The following is a 24956-nucleotide window of genomic DNA, read 5'->3' on the forward strand; positions in this document are numbered from 1 at the left end:
ACCCTGCCACTAGTATTGTTGCTAAAATTGTTTGTTTTCTCATCCAAGTGACAAAATCAGCACACTTAATGAGGGATGAAGAGGGAGCAGCGACCTCAGAACAGGAGGAAGAAGAAGCAGAGCCTGCTGTCCTCCAGAAGAAAAAAACACTACCAGCCAACTTTGCATCATCTGTGAACTTCCTGGGCGTGTACTCTATCCCCTTGTCCAGATCACTGATAAAGATATTAAACAGGACTGGGCCCAAGACTGAGCCTTGGGGACCAGCTGGATGAACTCTATTTCCCACCACTCTGTGGGCCTGGCCATCACCCAGTTTGTCACCCAGCAAACAGCCCACCCATCCAAACCATAAGCAGACAGTTTCCTCAGGAGAATGATGTGAGACTCATTGCAAAAAGCATAAGGGAGATTCCTAGGAAGAGTCTCAGGTGAATCCAGGAGAGTATAGTGGAGGACTATTCAGTTTTCCAATCAATTTGCTTAAAAAACTCTACAAAACCGAAATAAAAAAACAAACAAACAAACAAAAAAAGCAGACCAAAGAAACACACGAAAAACCCCAACCAATAATCCCCAAAGAGACAAAAAAAGCCCACAAAAAAACCCGACCCTTAACTGAAAAAAACTCCAAACCCAACACATCAAAAAATCACGGTGAATGTTTTTAGTAACTTTAAAAATAACAAAACAAAACAAAAAAACCCAGAAAGTCACATTTCTAAATGTGCTGTCCCAACCTCTTCTCTCAGCAGGGAGGACATCCTGAAGTGGAGCCAGTTGGAAGAATGCGGCACAGGGCAGCACCTGGGCCATTGTCACAGGACGGCCCTGTGGCTGCCCCATTGCCAAACCCTGGACACATAAATCAAACACAGGTATGCACATGTGCTTAGACACAGCAAAAATATATTTGTCTGAAAATAATACTGGTCCATTTATATCACTGGAAAGAGCATAATGCCTCCTCTCAGCTTTCTTTTCAGTCATTACAAATGTTTCGAAAATATAGGAGTGCAGAAAATGGAAATATCCAAGATCAACATGAGGACCAATAACAAAGATTCCATTTTTGAAACTGCATTGGGAATCCTCTGCAGAAATTGACTCAGAGCTCTAAGATTTACAAAAAAGACCAAGAGTATTGGAGTCAATACAGCACAGTGTCTGGAGGCTTCAGCTGGTTGCCTTGATTTCTCAAATATGATGGAGGGAGCACCTTAGCAACTAGAGCTGCCAGTTCTCTCAGGGCACTGACATGCCTCTGGGTGGGTCCCATGGTCTTGCACGCTCAGGTTCCTCAAGTGGTCTGAAAGCGGACCTGCTACTATGGCTTAGAATCAAGTCCACCAGTCCAGAAACCTGACAGATGTGGAAATAGTGACTGGCAGTAAAAATTGAGACCAACACTTTTTGAGTACCTCAGCCTTCTGCTTGTCTGTTGTCCCTAGTCCTGTCTGGCCTATGGGGTTGGGGGGGGAATAGGGGAGGTGTGATAGGTTTCTTTTCATCTTCCTTTTCCCACTGAAATACCCGTAGGTGCCTTTATTATTCTTCTTTTTGGCATGCTTTTCCAAATTCAGCTTCAACTGAGCCTTAGCTATACTGATCCCATACTCACACACTCATGTGTTACCACTGCATTTTTCCCATGATTTGTCTCGCTGTGTATTGTCTGCATATTAGCTACTTGCATCACATCTATTAATTTCAACAACCTTCTGCCTTTTACTTGTTTCCAAAAAAAACCTTTTTGAAAATTTTCACCTCAGAAATTCACCTGGGAAACGCAAAATCCCCAAAATTCACCGCAACGTCCCCCCTGGGATGTCCAGAACTCACCTGGCAACTCCCAGAATTCCACAAATTAACCCCAAAATTCACGGGGGACCCTCGAATACCAGGGCTTCACCCCAAAATCCCACCTGCAACCCCCAAAATTCCTCAAATCACCCCCAACACCCAGTCTTCCCAACACTTACCAAATTCACCCCAAAATGTATCCAATCCCCCTCCAAACCAACCCAGATACCCCCAAAACCACCAAATTCGCTCCAAGACCCATCTGGGACTCCCAAAAATCACAAAAATTCCCTGGAAAATCCACCTGCATCCCCCCAAATTCATCCCAAAATTCTCCCACGACTCCCAAATGCTCACCTGGATACCCCAAAATCGACAGAATTCACCCCAAAATCTGCCTGGAATCCCCAAAACTCACATGAGAATCCTAAAATTTACATGTATACCCTAAAATTCACAAAATTCCCCCCAAAATTCCCCTGAGATCCCTAGAATTCCACAAATTCCCCCTAAAATTCAACTAAGACTCCCCACATTCCACAAATTCACCCCAAACCTCCCTACCCGGGATCCCCCAAAATTCCAAAAATTCGCCCCCAGAATCAACCTGGGACCCCTCAAAACTAACCTGGATCTCCCCAAATCCCCCCCCCCTCCAATTCGCCTGGGAACCCCCAAATCCCCAGAATTCAACCCAAAATTCACCTGGGACCCCAAAAACCTCCAAATTCGCTCCAAAATGATTGGCAACTTTACACACTCCATTTTCCCACAAAAAGATCTAGAGCCCTGTGCACTTCGTATACAAGCTAAAGGGAAAAAACCTTTCTATTCATTCTCAGCAAAAAGACTTCCTATTCCTCCTTCTTTTGCACAAAACTGCCTTCACTTTCAAACTTATTCTCTTGCTCACTTACCTGCATGATGCTTAGTCCCTGTTCTGCATGCTCATTTTCTTCACTTTTACAAGGAATCCTCTCCTCATCTTCTTCTTCCTCTGCTTCTTCCATTTCCTGTGCCAAGATTACCTGTTTCTCTGTTAGATTTGTTTCTCCAGCTGATGCTCGCCTGGATACCCCAAAATCGACAAAATTCACGACAAAATCTGCCTGGCATCCCCAAAACTCACTTGAGAACCCTAAAATTCACATGTATACTCTAAAATTCACCAAATTACCCCCAAAATTCCCCTGAGATCCATAGAATTCCAGAAATTCCCCCTAAAATTCAACTGGGACTCCCCACATTCCACAAATTCACCCCTGTCCTGGGGTACCATGCAAAAATGTGTATTCTATCACCATCTGTTAAAATGTGGGACGGGTGGTGATCCTCATCTCTGTGGGAGATATCCTCTGCTGATGTGCCATCTGATAAGATCAGGGGGATGGTCATCATTATCTTTTCACAACCCATCCTTCCTCCAGAAGATATATTCTGTTAATGGGCCATTAAGTCCTATTGTGTGACTGATAAGATTACATCATCCCATTGGGAGATGCTCCAGCCAGGGGGAGAAGCCAAACATTTCCTACCTAAATAAAACTGAGATTTGGAACACCAAGGCAGTCCTTTCCACTGGATCCCAGAGGCAAGTGTGACCTTTTTCCACATCATCGCTGGATCTTCGGACCAAAACTGCACCTTCTACAGGAGCACTGCCTCAACTGAACCACATCTGTCATCCAGGACTGCAGCCACCATTTACACGGATTGATACCAACACCCTGACTGACAGGGTGTCAGGTTGTATTTCTGACTTTGTTGGTGGTTTTTTCTTTTGTATTATTGCAGGTATTTTATTTTTTCTCTTTTCTCCTATTAAATTATAGTACTGACTTGGAGTCTCGCATTGGTTTTACTTTCAAACCAACACAACCGCAAACCTCGCTACCCGGGATCCCCCAAAATTCCACAAATTCTCCCCCAAAATCGACCTGGGACCCCTCAAAACTCACCTGGATCTCCGCAAATTCCGCCCCCCCCCCCCCCCCCAATTCACCTGGGAACCCCCAAATCCCCAGAATTCGACCCATAATTCACCTGGGACCCCAAAAACCTCCAAATTCGCTCCAAAATGATTGGCAACTTTACACACTCCATTTTCCCACAAAAAGATCTAGAGCCCTGTGCACTTCGTATACAAGCTAAAGGGAAAAAACCTTTCTATTCATTCTCAGCAAAAAGACTTCCTATTCCTCCTTCTTTTGCACAAAACTGCCTTCACTTTCAAACTTATTCTCTTGCTCACTTACCTGCATAATGCTTAGTCCCTGTTCTGCATGCTCATTTTCTTCACTTTTACAAGGAATCCTCTCCTCATCTTCTTCTTCCTCTGCTTCTTCCATTTCCTGTGCCTAGATCACCTGTTTCGCTGTTAGATTTGTTTCTCCAGCTGATTTTTGACAACTGTCCCTATCTTGTGGCACCACTCGCTCAAGAGAGGTGATTGTCCTGCTCTGCTGTGGGCTGGGACTGCGCTCTCTTGAAGCCCTGGGGGCAATTTTGGATGCCACAACGTCAGAAAGACCTCAGGCCATTGGAGAAATGTCCAAAGGAGGGACACAGAGATAGTGAAGAGGCTGGAGGGGAAGCCATACAAAGAGTGGCTGAGGGCATTTGGTTCAGCTGCAGAGAGGACACTGAGATCACACCTCACTTGGGACATCCCAGCTCCTCTCAAGGGCAGCACAGGGACAGCTTTGCTCTCTGCTCTCTCCGACCAGGGACAGGAGGCAAGGGAATGCCAGGAGCTGTGTCAGGGGACGATTAGGCTGGCTATCAGGGAAAGGTTTATTTCCTCAGAGGCTGGTCAGGCACTGAATAGGTTCTCCAGGCAATGGGCACAGCCCCAAGGCTGCCAGAGATCCAGGAGCATTTGGCCAATGCTCTCAGGGATGCAGAGGGTGGGACTGTTGGAGTGTCTGTGCAGGGCCAGGAGTTGGACTTTGACGATCCCTAGGGGTCCCTTCCGACTCAGGAAACTCTTACCATTTTCCCCTCTTTCCTCTCCTTGCACAATGCTCTCAGCTTGCTGTTCCACCGTATCTTCCATTTCTGAAACCTCCGCTACTTCTTTCCAGCTCAAGCACAGTTCTACTGGTCACAATCCAAAGATATACAGATTGAAAAACTACCATAAAGAAACACCTGTTTGGAATGTCATGGTCTTAGTTGGATCTCGAACTATGAAGTCGATTGTGTCTTGCAAGTTCTAAAAGCTAAACAACAACAAAAAGCACCCACCACACCGTTTTAACATAGGGATTTGCTTTCTTCAAAGAAATCCATATCCCTTCTCAAAATGGCTCTATTTCAGTAAGAGATCATCTTGAATAGATTGCTTTCTATCTAAAGAAGCTGGAACACTCAAATCTGTAATGATAAGCCTGTTACCTGGTCATTTTCTCTTCCAAAGGCCAATTTGCTCAAGTGCCATTTGTAACAAGGACAGAGTTCAAAGTGTGGCTCTGATAAATGTTTTGATTTCCCTCTCCTATCTCTATCAAAAGCACTTTCTTCAATGGCTGAAACAATACTTGATATAGTCTGAATTTTAAAGGTCATGAAAATTTTCTCAAAAGTGAAAAATTCATATAGCAGTCAGGTTTTAAACCAATGGGAATTTTTGTTTTACCTGTTTGAAGATTTCCTTCACACCAAAATGCTGGCTGATGGATACCTAGAAGAAATCAATTCCCACAAAATGCTCCCGGGTTAGCCATTACGTCATCCATTACAATTTGCTTCAGTGTCCCGTTCCTGTCCAATTGAAGGTCCCTGTTTAAGAGACTGAAGTACGGAGAGAAATAAAATTAAATATGACTACAGTGCCTTTAAATCTAAATCGAACATCCTGATCCATCTCATAAAACCTTTAGGCTAAATGTTGCCATTGATCTGTTTCTACTGAACACAATCACGTCCTGGCTTGTTAGAGATTAGTTCATTACAAAGAAAGAAATGCACAGAAGTTAAAATATTTCCAAAGAAGCATTTAACATCCTTCCTTTTGGATGGGGAACCATTCCAACACTGCTTACATAAGAGGTCAAATTACTGTCTTCCATGTTAGTTGTGCACTGTGCTCAGTGGAGCCTATCTGGGTTATTGGCCTTTGACTTGGACATAAAGCTGAGTCTTGATTCAAGAAAAATCAATATTCACACTTGTTTTCATTTACACGGACATTGGCTTGATGGGGAATTTATGTAGGTGTTCAGATAGGCAACATTTTCTTTCTGCAACCTGGCGTTGTATTTTCACTTGGCCTGTTACCTCGGGCTTTGTTTTAACGGCTCAAATTATTAGGAAGAGTATCAAACCTCCAGCTCTAACCACAGTCCCACTGCGAGGTGTGTCAAGGTATGTGCGTCTGCCCCTCAGGTCCATACTGCTCTTCTAATCTGCCTCTGATCGAGCAGGTAGAAAAGACCTCCTGGGTGTGTGAACAGTTCTGCTTCCTCTATGGCTTCAGAGCTGCTGCTAAGATCTTCAGGAAGGAGAGCGGTATTGTACCAATTTTTAGATGGTTTTTAAAGTTGCAAGTGCTTGGCTATCTTAAACTTCTGAGTTCCTAGAACTTTGAATGAGATCAAATCTATGAGTGAAGAGATGATGGTGCAGACCAACTTCTGATTCCGGTGATCCAAAAATCTGCGCTACTCCTTTAACCTTCTGAATAAGGCATGGATGTGATGGTATGCACAGTAATACTTATGTGCTATGGTTTTTGAAAGACAGCAGTCTGCCTTTGTCCCATTCCTAAACCGTGGGCATTATTTGCCTTAACCTTGTTCAGTAGGGACATTATTCTATATTGTTACATGAAGTGAAAAGCACTCTTTCCATACCTTCACACAACAGCATTAAAACAAGGCCTAAGTAGTACAACCAATGTTCAAAGATGCTCTACCTTTTAAGTTGACAATACAACATTCATACCTTGTTCTAATTTGATCTCAAGAAGAAAGGGTGTTCTCCAAATACTCCTTCAGCTATTCCTCAGAGCTCACCGTTTTCCTTTTTTCTAAAATTGTATCCAGATCACTTTCATCATCTAAGGCCACATAAAAAAGCTAGTAAAAATGGTTTCGTAGATACTAACATCTCCCCAACTATTTAGGATTCAAGGAAGTTAATTATGCACATATATTCTACACCCAGAAGAGAAAGCTACTTCAGCAAAACTCATCGCCTATGAAAACCTTCCTAGATAATGAACACCTCTGACACTGCCACCCCAAGTTGGTTGATGAAACAATGAGAACCTCACATCCAATCAGACTCTAGACCTGCACAAGACCTCGTAATAGCAACTTGAAGCCACTTTCTACAGAAAGCAGCAGTGATCTCTATCACTGTTGCCATACCAAGAATAAGACAAGACTGTCCATTCAGCTTGAATCAAGCAGTTAGCAAAAATGCACCTGACAGAATGAAACTGAAGAGTAGAAATTCCCATCTAAAAGTCAAAGATTACATTTTTAATTTTATAGCAGGTATTTTGAATTTCAGAGGGCTCTTTACATTAAGAAGTCCTGTCTTTATAGCACACCCTTGTTTTTATGTTTCTACCTGAATTATGGCCATTTAGCCGTCTCCTAAAAATCACTCCAAAGAAAAACATTCAAGTGAACAAGTTCTTTCTAAACTGCTGGAAGGTGAAATGAATGAGTAAGAGGATATGTAAGATGATAAAAGGCTGCCTGGAATTTTACAACTGATATCCAACATGGCGTCTTCTATCTGGAGAGTAAAAAAAATCAGTCTCCAAGTAAACTGCTAAAAATGCGGATTATCAAAACTTCTGTTTATTCTGGCACCATAAAGCACCAAATCACATTCTATAATTTATCCCTTTAGAAACAATTGCCAGACTTTTTTTATATATAGAAAAGATTGGAAGACATTTGGGAGATCATTTCCAGCTATTCCTAAAGTCTGATCTTAAGCAGACTGGGCCATACGTCATTCATCGCTATCATATGTATTTCAGATAGAAATGATAGTAAAAATGCAATCTATTTATATTACAAATAATATACACAAGAATTATGAACACTTCCACATGAAACTCTTCCACACCAAACTGTTTCTTGGGAGTGTTTTGTCACACTATGGACCTCATTCTAAGGTGACATCAATAGCCTTCCAGGCAGAAGGCATTGCAGGTGGGAGCACAGGAAGAACAGACTAACCCAAGGAGTGATGAAAATGTATGTCATCAAATAAAAGAAACGTACATCTGTTGTGTTGCGTCGTTTAATGTTAATATTCCTTCTGTGTTGATGGTTGGTCCCATTTTCCTTCCCCTAAGTACATAATGTTTTTTCCGTTTCCCACCTTTTCCCTAGTCAGTCATCCTAAACCCCTCTCCTCTATCTAGAACCTTCCCTGTCCCTCACCCTAAACCCTGCCCCACTGGATGTCAATCCTTTGTAGCCCCTCCCTTTGTTCTAGAAGTTTCTGTGTCAAGCATTCCCTTTTGTATTCATGATTGGTTATATTGTATGTATCCCCACCCTCGGCTTACCTTATTGGCACAATGTACCCCTTTCCCCTCCTTCTGAACCTCCCCCCGTTAACCGTTATTGGCCCTCCCCTTGCTTCTCCCCCGTACTTAAGCCTGTGTAGAACCCCTCAAACTGCCTTTTGCAGTTCCCTATCCCAACCTCCTGACCTGTTGCCTCTTCCTTCAATTAATCCCTTCCCCCAGAACCGTAAAATGTCTCTCCTGTGCCCCTTTGTCCCTCCCTGACGACTTGCCCAGGCGTAGCTGTTGCTACACGTCTTCTGCAGCTCCCAGAGTGGTGCTGGGCAGGGGCCACTCACCGACGCAGGCTTCCCGGAGCTAGCCGGTAGCCCAGGTGAGGTGGGCAGTGGGGGGAAGAAACGTCAGTTTGGTGCTCACCGGGAGGCCACTTCTCCGGTGACCCCACGAAGAGCCTCTTAGATCTGAGGATCAGAGGCATTGGACGTTGACTACTCTGGTCGAAGCAGGCCAGGTCAGCAGCGCTCCCCGGGAGAAGGTGGCAAACCTCTGCGCCCGGAGGACCACTTTCGAGGGAGGGACCTCCTGTTGCAGCTCCTGTTCCAGAGGCCAACAGAGCCGGTAAGTATCCCCCAAGGAGGTGCAGGGGGGCTTACCATTAGGCGGGGCGGGGTGTGCCGCCCTAGGTGTGGGGGCTCGTAAAAACACCCCTTCCTTTAGTCCCTGAGGGTGGGGAACTCACTGGCCCTGGGACCTTTATTCTCAGTTGTTTCGGTTTTCTTTTGCTGCAGTGGGAGAGTGAGTTCTGCTGTGTGGGTACGAGGCACACCATAATGGGTGCAAAGCTGTCCACACAGCAGCGGGAGATGTTTTTCCAAGTTGTGGGTACCCTGGAGGGAGGGAAAAATAAGTTTTCACGGGTTCGTTAAAGAAGTTCATAAAATGGCTTGCTTCCCAATTCCCCGGGGTGTCACCCCAGCAAATGGAGTCGGTGCAATTTTGGGAACTAGTAGGACAAAGGCTCATGGCGTTGAGCAATCAGGACAACACCTCCGTGGATCGGCTTTTCAGTTTACACATTCAAATACGTAGAGCTGTAAAAGAAAAGGCGGGGGGCGCTCGCCCTGCCCCGCTCCCCCAGGATAGGGGGGGGAAGGGAAGCAAGCCATCCCAGGTTCCCCCAGTTGTTCCCCCCTCTCCTAACCCTCGTTCCAATCCCTCTTCCCCTGCATCGGGGGATCTGAGACGGGCAGCTCGGGAACAATCGCAGACCAGCCCGGCCAGGGAGACCAGCCGCTGCTCGCCTGGCCCCTCTCGGTCCTCCCGATACCCTAGCCGGTGCGGCAAGGCTCCAGCCCTCAGGGAGCCTTCCCCTAATCCCTCTTCCAGCAGTTCCGTCTCTCCCAGTTGCACCCCGAGTTCTACCCTGAAACCTGTTTTAAAGAGTTGTAAAGTTTGTAAATGTACCCCGAAACCCTCCCCCGCTCCTACCCCAGGCTCTACCCCAAAAACCCCAAAGTCAGTCAGGTTCCAGTCATCCCCCCCGGAGCCACAAAATAGCCTCCTGGACTCCGGCGCACAAGATGGCGCCTGCCACGTGGCGCGGCCGGTCCCTTGTGCTCTGGCTCCTTTTACTTCCCAGAATCCCTTTCTCATTGATCCGTACCCTCCTCTGACTGTGGCTCCGCCCCCTACATGGTGTCCCAACCCCTTTCTGTTCCCGCCTCCTTCCCCAAGTCCTGCCCCTGTCTCCTCCCACGGGAGGGGTGTTCCTCCTCCCCAGGCTCCTCCTCGTCCTCCTCCTAAAACTCCTCCTCTTACTCCACCCCCAGAGAGGCGGCCCCCGAGCTCAACAGGTCCCACCCATCACCATGAATGTTGCCAGTGTTGTGGCTCCTCCTCGGTAAGCGGTCCTGCCCCTCCGCTTCCGACTTCCGATTCCCACGCCCCTCCTTCCGGTTCCCACGCTCCGGAAACGGAAGTGACAGGCCAGGGGATCGGAACCCGGAACCGGAGACCACACTCATTGCCGCTCCGGTTTTTTATTCTTGGCAAAGGGGTATTCCAAATTGGCGGCCATTTGAATACTCCCATAAAAAGGAGCTCTGCAGGGCACAGAAGGAGTTCGGGAGAAAGATCGAATATTTTAAAGGCTTATTGGAAGCTACTTTCTCCTCCAATATCTTGGTCCCTAGCGACTTGAAAGGATTGTTTAAATGTCTCCTCCTATCAATTGAATACAGATTGTGGGAGGACACATGGAAAAGGATGCTAGGGGAACTGCTGCCGGAGCTCTTACAGACCCCCGAGTGCGCCATTGACGCAGACAAAAAACCGATCACGATAGCTCATTTGTGAGGCGAAGGGCAGTGAAAACAAAAATGAGGTGGGCCGCGAGGGGGACCTTGGGGTGGTCAAAACTAATACCGGATGTGACATTCCCACCGGATCCGACATTTACCGAACACGACGAATAGCGCCAGTGTGGACTCCTCGTCCTCCCCTGAGCTTGGCCCTGACAGATAACACTTATTTTGAAACACAGGACTGGCGGTTGGTGTCGGTGAAGCCCACATCACCCGGTTTGTTTGCCGGACTCGACTGCACGTATGCCGTGCTTCGGGATACAAAGTGTACCCCTCCGGAGATTGAAATTGTGCCACAGACACAGCTTTTGTGTCCGGACCGTTTCTCTCTCCTGGCACGGTGCATCCAGCCACCATACTTCCTGCCAAAGGAACAACTAGTAGCGCAGGCGATTCCAGTGCCCAACACCACCGTGGCGAAACGGGCTAATCCCTGCGTCTATTGGGCGGAAGTCATTGGTGAGGATAAACCAATCATTGGATGCGGACTCCTTCGGGGTGAAGACTACTTTTACCTCGACGGACTCTTCGATACAGGCGCAGATGTGACAATTATACCAACCGAGAATTGGCCGTCACAATGGGAGTTGCAACCCGTGGCTGTCAGAATACAAGGAGTCAGGGAGGCCCAATTGGCTCGGCAGTCAAAAAGCGTAATTAAAATTGAGGGACCTGAAGGGCAAGTGGCTAATGTCCGCCCTTTTGTTATGGAGTATAAACCTCCCCTGTGGGGCAGAGATGCCATGTCGCAATGGGGTGTTCGTATTGAGATCCCGAAAACCCCACGGGATTTTTCTTAGCTGCCACTGTGGAGCGCCCTGTCCAGAAACTGAATTGGCTATCTGATGAACCAGTATGGATAGATCAGTGGTCGCTTAACAAACAGAAATTGCAGGCGCTCAACGAAATCATGGAGGAGCAGTTAGCCAAAGGTAACATCGAGCCAACCTGGAGCCCTTGGAATTCTCCGGTCTTCGTCATCAAAAAGCCGGGGAAGGACAAGTGGCAGCTCCTTCACGACCTACGTGAAATAAATAAAAAGATAGAAGACATGGGGTCTCTGCAACCAGGTATGCCCTCACCCTCAATGCTGCCGCAAAATTGGAATCTGGCAGTCCTAGATATCAAGGATTGTTTTTTCCAAATTCCCCTCGACCCCGAGGATGCACCACGGTTTGCCTTCTAGGTTCCATCCATCAACCGGGAAGGCCCAATGAGGTGCTTCCATTGGCGGGTACTGCCTCAGGGCATGAAGAACAGCCCCAGTATCTGTCAATAGTACATGGCCTCATTGCTGTCTCCTGTCCGTGCCAAGGCAGAGGACGCCGTCATCCTGCACTATATGGATGACGTGCTAATTTGTGCCCCCACGGACGACATACTGCAGTATGTCCTTGACCTTGTCATCGAGGTTTTGATCTCTGCAGGGTTTGATCTCCAGAAGGAGAAAGTTCAGAGGATGCCCCCATGGAAGTATCTCGGGCTCCAAATTACCGGCAGGACTATTGTCCCACAGAAATTGGCAATTAACACCAAGCCAAAAACCCTTGCGGATTTCCACCAGCTGTGTGGGTCATTGAATTGGGTCAGACCCTGGCTAGGATTGACCACCGAGGACCTAGCTTCCTTTTTCCATTTATTGAAAGGGGGAGATGAGTTACTTTCTCCTAGGGTGCTGACCCCAGATGCGAGGGCAGCTCTGGAAAAGGTAGAGAAGGCGATGGGGACGAGACAAGCCCATCGCTACCTGCGGAACCTGCAATTTGAGTTTATTATCCTGGGACGGCTGCCGCACCTCCACGGCCTCATTTACCAGTGGGACCAGGACCAGAGGGACCCCCTCTTGATTACAGAGTGGGTGTTCCTCAGTCATCAGAGGTCCAAAAGTATCACCAGGCCACAGGAGCTGATGGCGCAGCTGATCAGGAAGGCCAGGGCCCGTTTGCGAGAGCTGGCGGGTTGCGATTTTGCGTTCATCCGAGTACCACTTGCCTTATCATCAGGCAAGCTGACTAAGGAGGTTTTGGAGCATTTGCTCCAGGAGAATGAGACTCTTCTCTTTGCCCTTGATAGCTACACAGGACAAACATCTGTCCACCACCAAAGTCATAAATTATTGAATTCAAATTTCAATCTGGTCCCGAAAGAAAATTTGAGCCGGGTGCCGCTCAAAGCTCTAACTGTTTTTACAGACGCATCTGGGGCTTCGCACAAGTCAGTCATGACTTGGAAGAACCCCCAGACTCAGCAGTGGGAGGCAGATGTTAAGGTTGTTGAGGGTTCCCCTCAAATTGCTGAGTTAGATGCAGTCGTTAGAGCTTACGAGAGGTTCTCAGAGCCACTTAATTTGGTTACAGATTCGGCCTATGTGGCGGGTGTGGTGTCAAGGGCAGAGAACGCTGTTTTGAAAGAAGTCTCTAATCTGAACCTCCACGGTCTGCTCTCGAAGCTGATATATGCTGTCTCCCACCGAGAGCATCCGTACTTCGTGATGCACGTAAGATCGCACACAGACCTGCCAGGCTTTATCGCCTAGGGTAACCAGAGAGCGGACACCCTGGCCGCACCAGCTGATATGGCCAGGATTCCTGATATTTACCAACAGGCAAAGCTGAGCCATCAGAAATTCCATCAGAATGCGCCTGGCTTGGTATGGCAATTCCAACTAAGCCGTGACCAGGCCAAGGACATTGTGGCTACATGTCCCCAGTGCCAGAAGCTTGGGGTGCCAACCCTGAGCTCTGGCATCAATCCTAGAGGCCTGGAGAGCTGTGAGTTATGGCAGATTGATGTCACCCACATTCCGCAGTTCGGCAGGTTGAAATATGTGCATGTGAGTGTGGACACCATTTCCGGGGCAGTCTTCGCTTCTGCCCACACAGGGGAGAAGGCCAAGGACGTACAGAAACACCTTGTACAGGCCTTCTCTGTGTTGGGGATCCCAAGGGAATTGAAATCGGACAATGGCCCAGCATATGCTTCCATGGCCTTCTGGGAGTTCCTGCAGAGGTGGGGAATCAAACATAAGACTGGCATCCCGTTATTCCCCCGCAGGTCAGGGCATGGTTGAGCGCACCCACCAAACGCTCAAACGGGTCCTGGAGCAGCAACAGGGGGATACTCAATTCGATACACCTCATACTAAATTGCATAAAGCCCTTTTTACCATCAACTTTCTTAACTGCTGCTTCGAAGTGCTGAGTCCTCCCATTCTGAGGCACTTCACGAACTCTTCATCATTACGGTTGAGAAAACACCCTCCTGTGATGGTGAAGAACCCGGAGACCGGTAAAACGGAGGGCCCACATGAGTTAGTCACCTGGGGTCGTGGGTACGCTTGCGTATCCACGCCCTTTGGTTTGAGGCGGGTCCCTCAAAGGTGGGTCCGGCCCTATACTGCCAGTCAGGGACATCTGTCAGGGCCAACCTCCGGAGATGTCAAATATGCAGCGCTTTGTAGTCATGGGCGCACCTCCCTGGAACACCAAGGGTCCCCCAGAGGGCGGGACAGCCCCTTCTCCAAGTTGTTTCCTCCCCCTGAAGTTCAGGACCTATTTGAGTAACCCATTCCCTTTTCCTGTTCTGTTTTAGTCAGCCACACGGAGCCCCAGGATGTGGTATGCCCTTGTCATCTGGGCGTGCCTCTGCCAGTCTTCGGTGGAGTGGATAGTCCCGCAGCCAAGGAAGAATGTGTGGGTCACCCTGGCCCAGGCCATGCAGCAGGACCATCTCTGCTTATCAATTGCGGCAACAGGGAACCCACTTTCAACCTGCATGGTGGGGATCCCATTTCAGCCCGAAGAATATCCCAAGACAATCATCAACATGCAGGATGATTTTAACCCCCAGTGGTGGCACCCCTCCTATGCCTCCTATCCTATGACCAACCCCCTATGGGTGTGGGGGGAGTGGTCTAAAGACCTTCCCAAAGCACCCGAGGAACCTCAGGAATTAGAGTTACTTGGTTCAGCCCCATCCCCTTTTTGTGATCAGAATCATTATAGATGGTCCAACCCCGAATCATACCTAAACGTTATCCAACCCAACCTTGACTATAGAGCTGCCGCGTGGTGCAATGCCACCACCCAGATTGAGGGGACCCCTCTAGACCAACCTCGTCAGCTAGGTAAGGGGGTCTTCTTGATCTGTGGCCACCGGGTGTGGGCAGGCATCCCCTCTCGCCTGATAGGAGGGCTGTGCACCCTTGGACGACTGACCCTGTTTTCGCCTAACCGTACCCAAATTTCAAATTGGAAATCTAAAACCACAAAATCGGCAATCCAAAAGAGAGAAGCTCATAATTTAGACGAAAATTGCAATGCAGATGTTTTTCGTTGGTCTAAGTCCAAAAGAGTTGCTGTCTCCATCTTTTTACCGTGGGTGGCAGTGGCTAAAGCCCTAGGTGAATTGGGCCGCCTAGAGTGCTGGGTAGCGAAACAGGCAAACCTTACGTCAGCGGCCTTAAGCGACCTCCTAGCAGATGAGGAAATTACCAGGCAGGCGACCCTACAAAATCGGGCAGCAATAGATCTCCTGTTGCTTGCGCATGGCCACGGCTGCGAGGACTTCAAAGGCCTCTGCTGTCTCAACTTGTCATCTCGGAGCAGCAGTGTCCACTCCAAGATACAGCAAATACAAGGTCTTGTCACGAACATCAAGGAGGAATCCGAAGACTGGCTGAGAAACATCTTTAAAATCTGGGGACTTTCGGGTTGGCTGGCTTCAGTTGTCAAAACCGTTATTTCTATTGTCCTTGTTATTATTCTCATTTGTATTGCTATCCCCATTAAGACCTTAGTTGTCCGCAGCATCTCCCCATCACCCCAAGTTAACCGCGCAGAGGTGGGGCCTATCCTGGATTGGGATCTCGAAGATCCCCCAAATGGTGAAGACATGAAAGCAGTTGAGGAAGAGAAGGATGGGCTCACCTCTGGAGAGGACTTTGAAAATGACACTTCTGTTTAAAAAGAAAGGGGGAGATGTAGTGTTGTGTTGTTTAATGTTAATTTTCCTTCTGTGTTGATGGTTGGTCCCAGTTTCGTTCCACTAAGTTAAGTACATAATGGTTTTTCCCTTTCCCACCTTTGCCTTAGTCAGTCATCTTAAACCCCTCCCCTTTATCTGGAACCTTCCCTGTCCCTCACCCTAAACCCTGCCCCACTGGATGTCAATCCTTTGTAGCCCCTCCCTTTGTTCTAGAAGTTTCTGTGTCAAGCATTCCCTTTTGTATTCATGATTGGTTATATTGTATGTATCCCCACCCTCGGCTTACCTTATTGGCTCAATGTACCCCTTTCCCCGCCTTCTGTACCTCCCCCCATTAACCGTTATTGGCCAGAGTTTTCTGCCCTCCCCTTGCTTCTCCCCCGTACTTAAGCCTGTGTAGAACCCCTCAAACTGCCTTTTGCGGTTCCCTCTCCAAACCTCCTGACCTGTTGCCTCTTCCTTCAATAAATCCCTTCCCCCATAAGCGTAAAAGGTCTCTCCTGCGCCTCTTTGTCCCTCCCTGACGACTTGCCCAGGCGTAGCTGTTGCTACACCTCTTCTGCAGCTCCGAGAGTGGTGCAGGGGAGCGGCCACTCACCGACGCAGGCTTCCCGGAGCTAGCCGGTAGCCCAGGTGAGGTGGGCAGTGGGTGGAAGAAACGTCATACATCCACGAGCTCCACTTCTTCTTCAAATCTACATTTTAGTTTCTCAGTCGTCTGAGGCATGTTGTAGAGCACAACTTCAGCATCTTCTGCTGCGCAAATGTTCATATCCAACAGGGTCATCTGAAGGAAAAGAAGAACAAATTATTGACATGCACCGAAGAAATACTGTGTGGCTTTCAGACACCCTGGCTAAAGGTAGGGTTTCTTTTCTTGTGATGGACAGAGATAGATTCAGCCTCCTACATGCCATATTAGATTAGTAAACAATACCATCTGGTTGGACACAAAGGGAGAAATTGAGGCAGTGGTGGAATTTCTTTCCCAAGAAAAGACAGATTTAGCACAAGGGCTGAGGCCCCTTGCATCTTCCACTTTCACGTAGGACAGCACTCCCTTCATTACCGGCATTTGTTACAGCTTTTCCACATTTCAAGTACAAATACCAACTACTACTGTGAAACCAAACGGATGGCTCACTTTTTGAACAGAGTAAGGCGGAGGTTAAAAAGGAATTCCACTTGTTATATCAATGTTTGGCGCATCCTCAGATGCATTTTACTCTAATGACACATTGGACCACGGCTATCACAGCCAAAAGCTGTGGCACTCAACTTGCACATCTGCCCTTTCTCCTGACATTTGCCCTCGACCAGCTCATACTGGATGCTCATTTTCTCCACACACTCCACATTAGGGCTGTCTGAATGCTATGGAAGCGACCACAGTCAAAATTCCCATCTTTCATAGTGCAGTGTGACATGGAAACATGACAGAGGCCATGTGCTGAATCTCAGCACACGGAACAGATACCCGCAGTGCCTACGGACATTTGCCCACAGACACCAGATACTACCAGCGATAGAAATCAAGACATTTTCATACACAGCTCTTTATCATTATGCTTCAAAGTAGCAAGGTACTTACAATCGCTACCAACTTCTTTGCTACCATACAGGCTACTAACATCCCAACAGGATGTGCTCTGGAGCAAGAGAAGGCAGACACAGAGAGGGAAGGCATGCTGCAAGGACACAGAGAAAGGAAGTATCTCCAATACTTCCCCTCTTATTCTCCAAGAATTAAAAAGAGTATTTTTGCATGATTGAGAAGGGATCCATGTCAAAATTAACTTTTGATTTCCCCCAGATTCATTCTAACCAAGCCAGTTCCTGCTAGATCTCACCATGCACAGGTGTTTGTACAGGCCAAAGGAAAGCCATGGCACAAGCAGCTTCTTTGGCTCTTACTGCCTCCTCCAAGCAACTGAGAAGGTATGTGGGAACACACGGAACAAAGAATAGAGCAAACATGCACTCTGAAAGCAACTGTCTGCCTCATCGTTGCCCGGGAGATAAGAAAATATTGCTTGAATTCCAGACTGTTCTTAGGATTTCCCGACATACCTAGACTTTTGTTTCAATTCTCCAGAGTTCTGCACCATTCGCTTCCATCAGATTTGGCACGTGTTGGAGGCAACAAGGTGCTATCAAAGTAGGAAACAAGAGTCAGGTATCCTAAAATACAAACCACTCAGTACTTCAAATATAAAATTATGAATCCGAATATCCATACTACTGGGCTTTCTTTTATTTACAGCCATCTTGGCAATGAAAATAAACCTGAGATTGTTGTTGTTCAAGGCCAACTGTTTACTGTCCGATAACAAACTAAGTTTCATCTACCTTGTTCCTACATCCACCATAAAAAACCTCCCTGTAAAGATCGTAATGCATTGCACCCACACCAATGCGTCTTGTGTTCAGGATGGATATTCAAACGTAGCAACGTTAGATTTCTATCCAGACTCCTCTCTTAATTTATTATGCAAATAAAATCCCACGCCATGGAGAAAAAATGCCTTGACAAAAGCACCAACTTCGAGCTCTCCACCCATCTTTGCCCATTTCTACTATGTTTCAAGATTTACTTCTGCATTCCTCCATTTTTAGATTTTGATGGCCACCTATTAAGTGTAGCTGGGGCACTGAAAATCAAGAATGCATTTTCTCCATTCAAAAGAGCTGTACAGAAATAGATGTAGACCGTGCCTTACTGCTGCATTTAGCAATCACACAATGACAGGAAGCAAAGTGCATTTTGTAGCCAAGTCCTTCATTAACTCCAGGAACAATTGGTTTCCTTTATGCTTTGCCCTCTTTTGCCATACCGGATATATTGCAAAACCTTCAGTCTCTGTTCAGTGAGTACCATCTGCTCCTTTATCAGCTTTTCCATTTCCATATTCACAGTTGGGGGATTCTGTATTTCTTCACTTGCCATAAATTCTCTGCAGGATGGAAAGTAGATATGTAGAATGGAATCACATGATACATGTGATATCATACGTGATATCACGTAGAAAGAAAAAATGATCAAGTATTACTTTGATAGAAACCAAAAGTGAACACTAGCCACATTATGTTGCTCATTGTCCAAAAAAAGACTGCCAAATTTCTGACCTGAAACTCTGAACTACACACTTCTTTTGCATGAGCTTCCAGTCCTTGACTCTCCCTTGCCATTTCAGTTGATGCCATTTTTCTTTCTCAAGCTCTGATTTCATTCGATTCAAGAGTAGCTTGGCAGTTGCCCTCTCATTATCCAGCAGTGTTCTGTTTATATTGTGCATTAAAAAATAAAACCAGAAGTAGAAGCAGAATACGACATGCAAAAACAAACAAAAAATTGTCTCTTCTACAGAAAATGAGGCGAGAAAAGAACACAAATTATAACCAATACCCTGCCAAGTAGAAATTTCTTCTATATTTCAGTGATTGATAGGCAGAAAAAATGAATTTCATTTGGGGAAAGCAAGACATTCTAGGAATATTCAGACTGCTATCTTGCCCCAGGTAAAACATTTACCATGGCCTTAGCGTTAATGAGCTTGTGAACATCAGCTGCCAAGAGGAAGGACATTTCCTCCAGTTTCACAGAATACTTGGTCAGTACATCTGCTATCTGTGCAAACAAAGAATACAGAAAAGCAACAACAATGAAAAGTAGAACTCAAATATCAATTTCCCAAGTTAAAATCTTCATGAACAAGACAATTTTTCCATTCAAGTGAATTAGATTTAATTAATTCATTAACTACATAAGTATCATTCTCACGTTCAAGAATAGAATTCAAAGAATCAACGTTGCTTCTTCTGAGACATTGAAGCCTGAGTAGATCCCAACTTCAAATCTATTAGGACGGCATGAAAGCAATACCTGCTACATTTAGTACATGTAGACTACAAAGACATCTTGAACAGCTCTAAAAGTTGAACAAACCCATGAACTTTGAAGGAGACGCTAGCAAGAAATGTGGAAATAGGCTTTATCTGCCCAGTGCTTTTTCCAAAAGCTTGGGCACTCCTTGGTGTCAGTGAGAGTCTCTGTCTCATTATTCAGCAGCTGGCTAAGGGTAAAAAAAGGATGCATGCAATCACTTCATTCCTGTTCATGACATAAACTTACTGCATCATCGCAAAAGCCATTTGCTTGGAAATATAGCCTAAAAAATAGGTGTCAGACTGGGTACATATCTAGATTGCTATGAGCAAAACCAATTTCTTTTTAACAGGAAAGCCATACAATATGTCTGCCATGGAAAATATTAGTCTACTAGCCCTGCACTTCAACGGGCAGTGAGCAGTTCATTACACCAAATTTCCGTTTGGCAAGGAGACAGTCTATTTATTACAAGCCCCTAGTTCTAGAACCAAGAATTCAGGAGTTGCTCATTCCCAATGAAAATCTGTCCATTTCATACCTTTGGGGTTTTATGCTTCTGTTCTTTACATGTCTTTAGTGTGGCTTTCTTGTGAACTCACTGACGGGTGTTTTTCCAATACATTTCTGCTGATTACACAGTAATTGCATGGCATCAGCAGACATCTCTGAATGTGTCTTTAAAATATGCTTTTTACTCTTCTTAGAGGACCTTGTCTTCTTCTTTCCTTCACCCAAAAGGTGGGCTAAGTGCGCCTTCAAAGAAGCATCATCTCAACAATTAGAATTCTTTCAAACCTACTGAATGCAGAAGAGCGACAAAAAAATTTACAAAAAACTAGCAAGCGAAAGACAGCAGAAGAGAAAGGTAAAATAATGAATCTTATATGCCACATTCATAACTCTCTTCATTCGAGGCTATTTTCAAAACGAGAAAAAAAAAAATCATCTTTTCGTCAGAGAGGATATTTGGAGTAACGGGATTGTGTTGCCCTGCTTACAGTTACCAGAAAAGTCAACAGCAGAGTTGAAAACTCCTGAAGCTGGCTAACTACACCTCTAGATGTTTTTCTACTGTGTTATGATTCTGTCTTCAGTTAATAGAACCTGATATACAACAAAGAGATGGGAGCACATGGAGATGCATTGGAGAGCCTACGCTGGAGGTAACACATTCATTTTTTACTCAAACAAATCCAAATTAGAAATGTTGAAAATGAACTGGGGCCATTCCAACAGCCAGCACACTGACTAACACAACCAACCTTTGGCTTTTATTCAATCCTTTGCTTGTTTTACCTGGGCCATAAAGATCTGTCTGGAGCCTTCCTCTGCAAATATATCACAGTCATCCTATTGAGAACCCATGGCTCATCACAGCTGCTTGGCGAGGCCTGCTTCCAGAAGAATTGGCAACTACAAGCTGGGAGCCAAGAGATACAACACTTCACTTGGAAAAGGTCCTTCCATGAATCCTAGAATCCCAGAATGGTTTGGACTGGAAGCAACATTAGAGATGATAGATTATCTTCTTCCCTCATCCTGACATGGGCAGGGACACTTTTCCACTAATCCAGGTTGCTCCATATCCACTCCAGCCTGGCCCTGGACACTTCCTGCCATGGGGCTCACACACAGCCTCTTTGAGCAACATGTGCAAGGCCTCAGCACCCACACAAGGAAGAATTCCTTTCCAATATCCCATCTACCCCAGCCCTCTGGCAGTTTGGAGCTATTCCCCCTTGTCCTTCGGGTCCAGACCCTTTTCCAAAGTCCCTCCCCAGGTATCTTGGAGCCCCAGGAGGCACTGCAAGGGGCTCGAAGGTCTCCCTGGAGCCTTCTGTTCTCCACATTGGACACCCTCAGCTCTCCCAGTCTGTCCTAGAGCAGAGGAGCTCCAGCTTTCAAAGGAGCTTAGCAGACTCCTACCCGTGAAACTCAGTGCCACCGCAGGTGTTCCGGGCCCTACGGATATCACTTCCGGTGTCGCTCAGGGGCACCGCGGGCTCTCTCCACGCCCCCCATGGGGCCCTCAGGCAATGCCGCTCAGACAACCCTCCTGCCGCTCTTAGACCAACGAGGGGCAGGGAGCCAGCCCAGCTTCAGCCGCAATCCACAGTGTCCTCGGCGGCTGCTGTGGGCTCATGGCGGCTCGCACACGCAGAAGCAGAGGTCCGGAACAGAGGATCATAGCCCCACATTTGTGTTCGTCTCTGCACTAGGCAGGCCAGAATTGCCATGCACGGACATTTCAGTTCAGCACGAGAATGAGAATAGACCAGCACCATGGGGGAGGAAATCTCTAAAGACTCTTTCATACTTGGTCACTCACTGCCTAGGCACTTTCCATTCCTGGGGCTACACTAACGCCTTTTTTACCTAGTGGGTAAGAAATGCCATTGTTCTGGTGTGCAGCTAAAGGCGCAGCAGAGGCAGGCCAGACCAAAACTGGGGCAGTGCCCTTCCTCACTCCTTCACTGTGGTGTACTCCATGCAGCTAGAGCAAAGCAAGAAGGACGCGAGAAAGAAGAAGGCGTTCTTAAAGTAGCCCTCTGTCAGCAGCCCTGAAAGGGTACATAACACATGGTGTCTCGCTGCCCTCCATTCTACATACTCGCAGCTCCCTTTGCCTACTTGCAAAAGTTGCTACCAGAGCAGAGGGGGCCAGATTGAAGAGGCAGTGCCTAGGTTCACCTTCTACTTATTGCACGTAAGCCCCCTCCAGCTCCTCGCTGCACTCTGTATTTCCCTTCTTCGCGGCATTTACTGTGGTGCTGTCTGCAACTCGGAGCCTAGAAGTGACCACCAATGTTTCCCCAGCGGGCTGAAAGGGAACCAAGGAGCAGCACAAGCAGCAGTGCTTCAGCTTGCTCCTTCTGTCAGCTAAGGGCACTTGGGAAGGCAAGTGAGAGGCAGCCACCTTCCTCTCCTAGTAGCCTGTAACATAGTGCACACTAGCACGGTACTTGTGCGGCTTCGTTCTCAGCCCTCACCCACTATATGATCCACTGTTAATACAGAGCGGGGGTCATGATGGTTCTTTTGATCTTAAAGGTGCAAACAGGCAAAGTGCAGGGGACAAAATCAGTTTATTCAACAGCAGAAAATCAGTTTATTCAACAACAGCAATGCATTTCATCAAATGCCAACAACTCAGTTAGGGTAAGGGGGAGAGGTATAGGAAACAAAGTATAGGGAAAGGGGAAGGAAAGGAAGGGATGGGAAAATAGCTACCAACAGACGAGACAGGGGTCCTCACGGGTCATCCGATAGACGAGTCTTCATCCGTGGGGATATCTCAGGGGTCTTCTCGAGGAGGTAGATGGGTCTTCATCAGTGGAGAGATCTCGAAAGGTCTTTTCCAGAGGGTTGCTCTTTATAGTCCTTCTCCAAAGCGAGTGGCCTCTGGCCAAGAGGTGGGAAGATTTATGGACCATTGTGTGGTGCTGCAGGAGACAGGTATTGTCAAGCAGTCCTCAGTTGGTGGTACAACACAAACTCTGGTTGGTGCCATGACAACACAGTCCAGTGAACAAAATACACCAGCACACAGTCACGAGCATTCACCTTGGCCAGGCCAGGAAACCATTGTTCAGAGTCAGCCTCGGTGGGGGGTCCTAGAGGTCTCCTTGCAACGGTCGGAAGGCAAAATCGAGGGGAACTTCGGACAGACACTTACAGCCCCCGACGCGAGGACACTGCTATTAGCACCGCATTGCAAGGGCACTTCTCGCTCCTTGACTACGTGCTCAGCGCTCTCCGAGTTCGCTGCTAGCTCCACGGTCCTTCTCAGCTGCTCACTCAGCAGCACTGACAGTACATAGAGCTTTGCATGGACCGAGGACCTGGAGGGACATATTGCACACGAAAATGTGCCAGGACAGAGACGTGTTCTACATTGTCCCTTCTCGACATCCAGTTTGTGCTTCTGCTGCTTCTGCTGTTAGGAATCGCTCCTTGAAAGACGAGCGACAGCGTCTTTCTGGGTGCATTGCACTGAGTGAGAGCTCGCTAGGGACTTTGCACTCCGAGCCAAGGCAACAGGGCGTGCTTGCCCGCCGAACTGAGGACAAGCTGTTGGGCAGAGCTGAAACTGACCGCTGGAGTTCAGCTCTGTCTGGAAGGCAGAAGGCGAAGAACGAATCCGCAGGGCACCGGGCTTGCGAGCGCAGTGCAGCAAAGAGCACACGAGCAGCCAAAGAGCTCCTTCACAATCGCTTTCACTTCTCAGTGCTCTTGCTGCTTGGAAAAGTATCACACAACCATTGCACGCCAGGGCAAAAGCTGGGGCAGTGCCCTTCCTCACACCTTCGCTGTGGTGTACTCCATTGTTGGGGGTTGAATGCTTCCCTTTTCTTTCTGTGTAATTTCTCCCATTGTTATGCTGATTGGCTACACCTTAATATAATGTTCTCCGATAGGGAGGTGGGTGGAGGGTGCGGGGGGTGAAACGGGAAAAAGGAAAGGTGGGACGGGTTTCGGGAGGTGGGTCTGGAGGGGGCTGGAAAACTCTCTCGTTCGCTCGTGGAGTGAGACGACGCCTCCTGCTCCTATCTGGCATCTCTCCTGCCACCCTAGCGCTGAGATCCACGCTCTCTGCCATTGGACATCGCTCTGCTGCTCTCCCACCTCACCCTACTACCTCCGGACACTCAGCCGAGCACCACGACCGACACCGTGAGGGGGGAGTCACTTTCCCCATCCCTCTCACCCCTGGGCCGCTGCCGCCTTCACTCCAGGCCTCTTCAAATGTGCGGGACCTGCCCTGCCCCTACAGCACCGGTAACTGACCACAGGGAGACGGCCTGCGGCCAGAAGGGACTGGAACTGAGTTACACTGTTCTGTTCTGTTGTCAGTTTTTATAGCTGTTGTTGTTTTCTGCCTTCTTAGATATCCGCAAAGAACTGTTATTCCTATCCCCACATCTCCTGCCTGAAGGCCTCTGATTTGGACCTAAAATAATTAAAAGGGAGGGGGGTTGCGCTCTGCATCACAGGAAAGGGGCTCTTGCCTTTCCTTAGACCATACCTGTCTTTCAAACCAAGACAGATTTTGGCACCCGGAACATGAGGCATTCCCTGAGGGCATTGAGAGAGGGGTAGAAAAGGGGATAACAGTTCTTGAATTACCCAAGCTCGTGGTAGGTGACGCCATGCTGTCCAGCTTACCCTGGATTGGCTTCCATGTGGTCACTGCTATATCTCTCCCATTTGCAAGCCCTTTTTTAAACATGAGTCTCATAACCAAGGTTACTGTGGCTATTATCCGGTTCATTTTGTGGGTTGATCAGTTGAGGAATTAATGGATTTTTAATTTTCTCTGAAAGATGGCCACATGGATTCCGAGCTATCGCGCTCTAAGTGTGTGTTTCTGGGGCTACTTCAATAATGGTACTTATTGTGAGGAAGTGGCAGCATGTGA

General features: G+C 47.3%; 1 pseudogene across 1 annotated transcript in view; it reads right to left on the bottom strand.

Moving 5' to 3' along the window:
- Nucleotides 1–24689, bottom strand: part of LOC148220038 (cytochrome c oxidase subunit 1-like) — a 196152-nt pseudogene extending 171463 nt beyond the window's left edge. Inside the window, exon 1 of the transcript XR_015799175.1 lies at nucleotides 24665–24689. The product of XR_015799175.1 is annotated as a cytochrome c oxidase subunit 1-like (transcript). The remainder of the gene's footprint in view (nucleotides 1–24664) is intronic.
- Between the last annotated feature and the right edge of the window lie 267 nt (nucleotides 24690–24956).

This window comes from Sturnus vulgaris, chromosome W (genome assembly GCF_052056855.1).
Source record: "Sturnus vulgaris isolate bStuVul1 chromosome W, bStuVul1.hap1, whole genome shotgun sequence".
Taxonomy (NCBI): Eukaryota; Metazoa; Chordata; class Aves; order Passeriformes; family Sturnidae; genus Sturnus; species Sturnus vulgaris.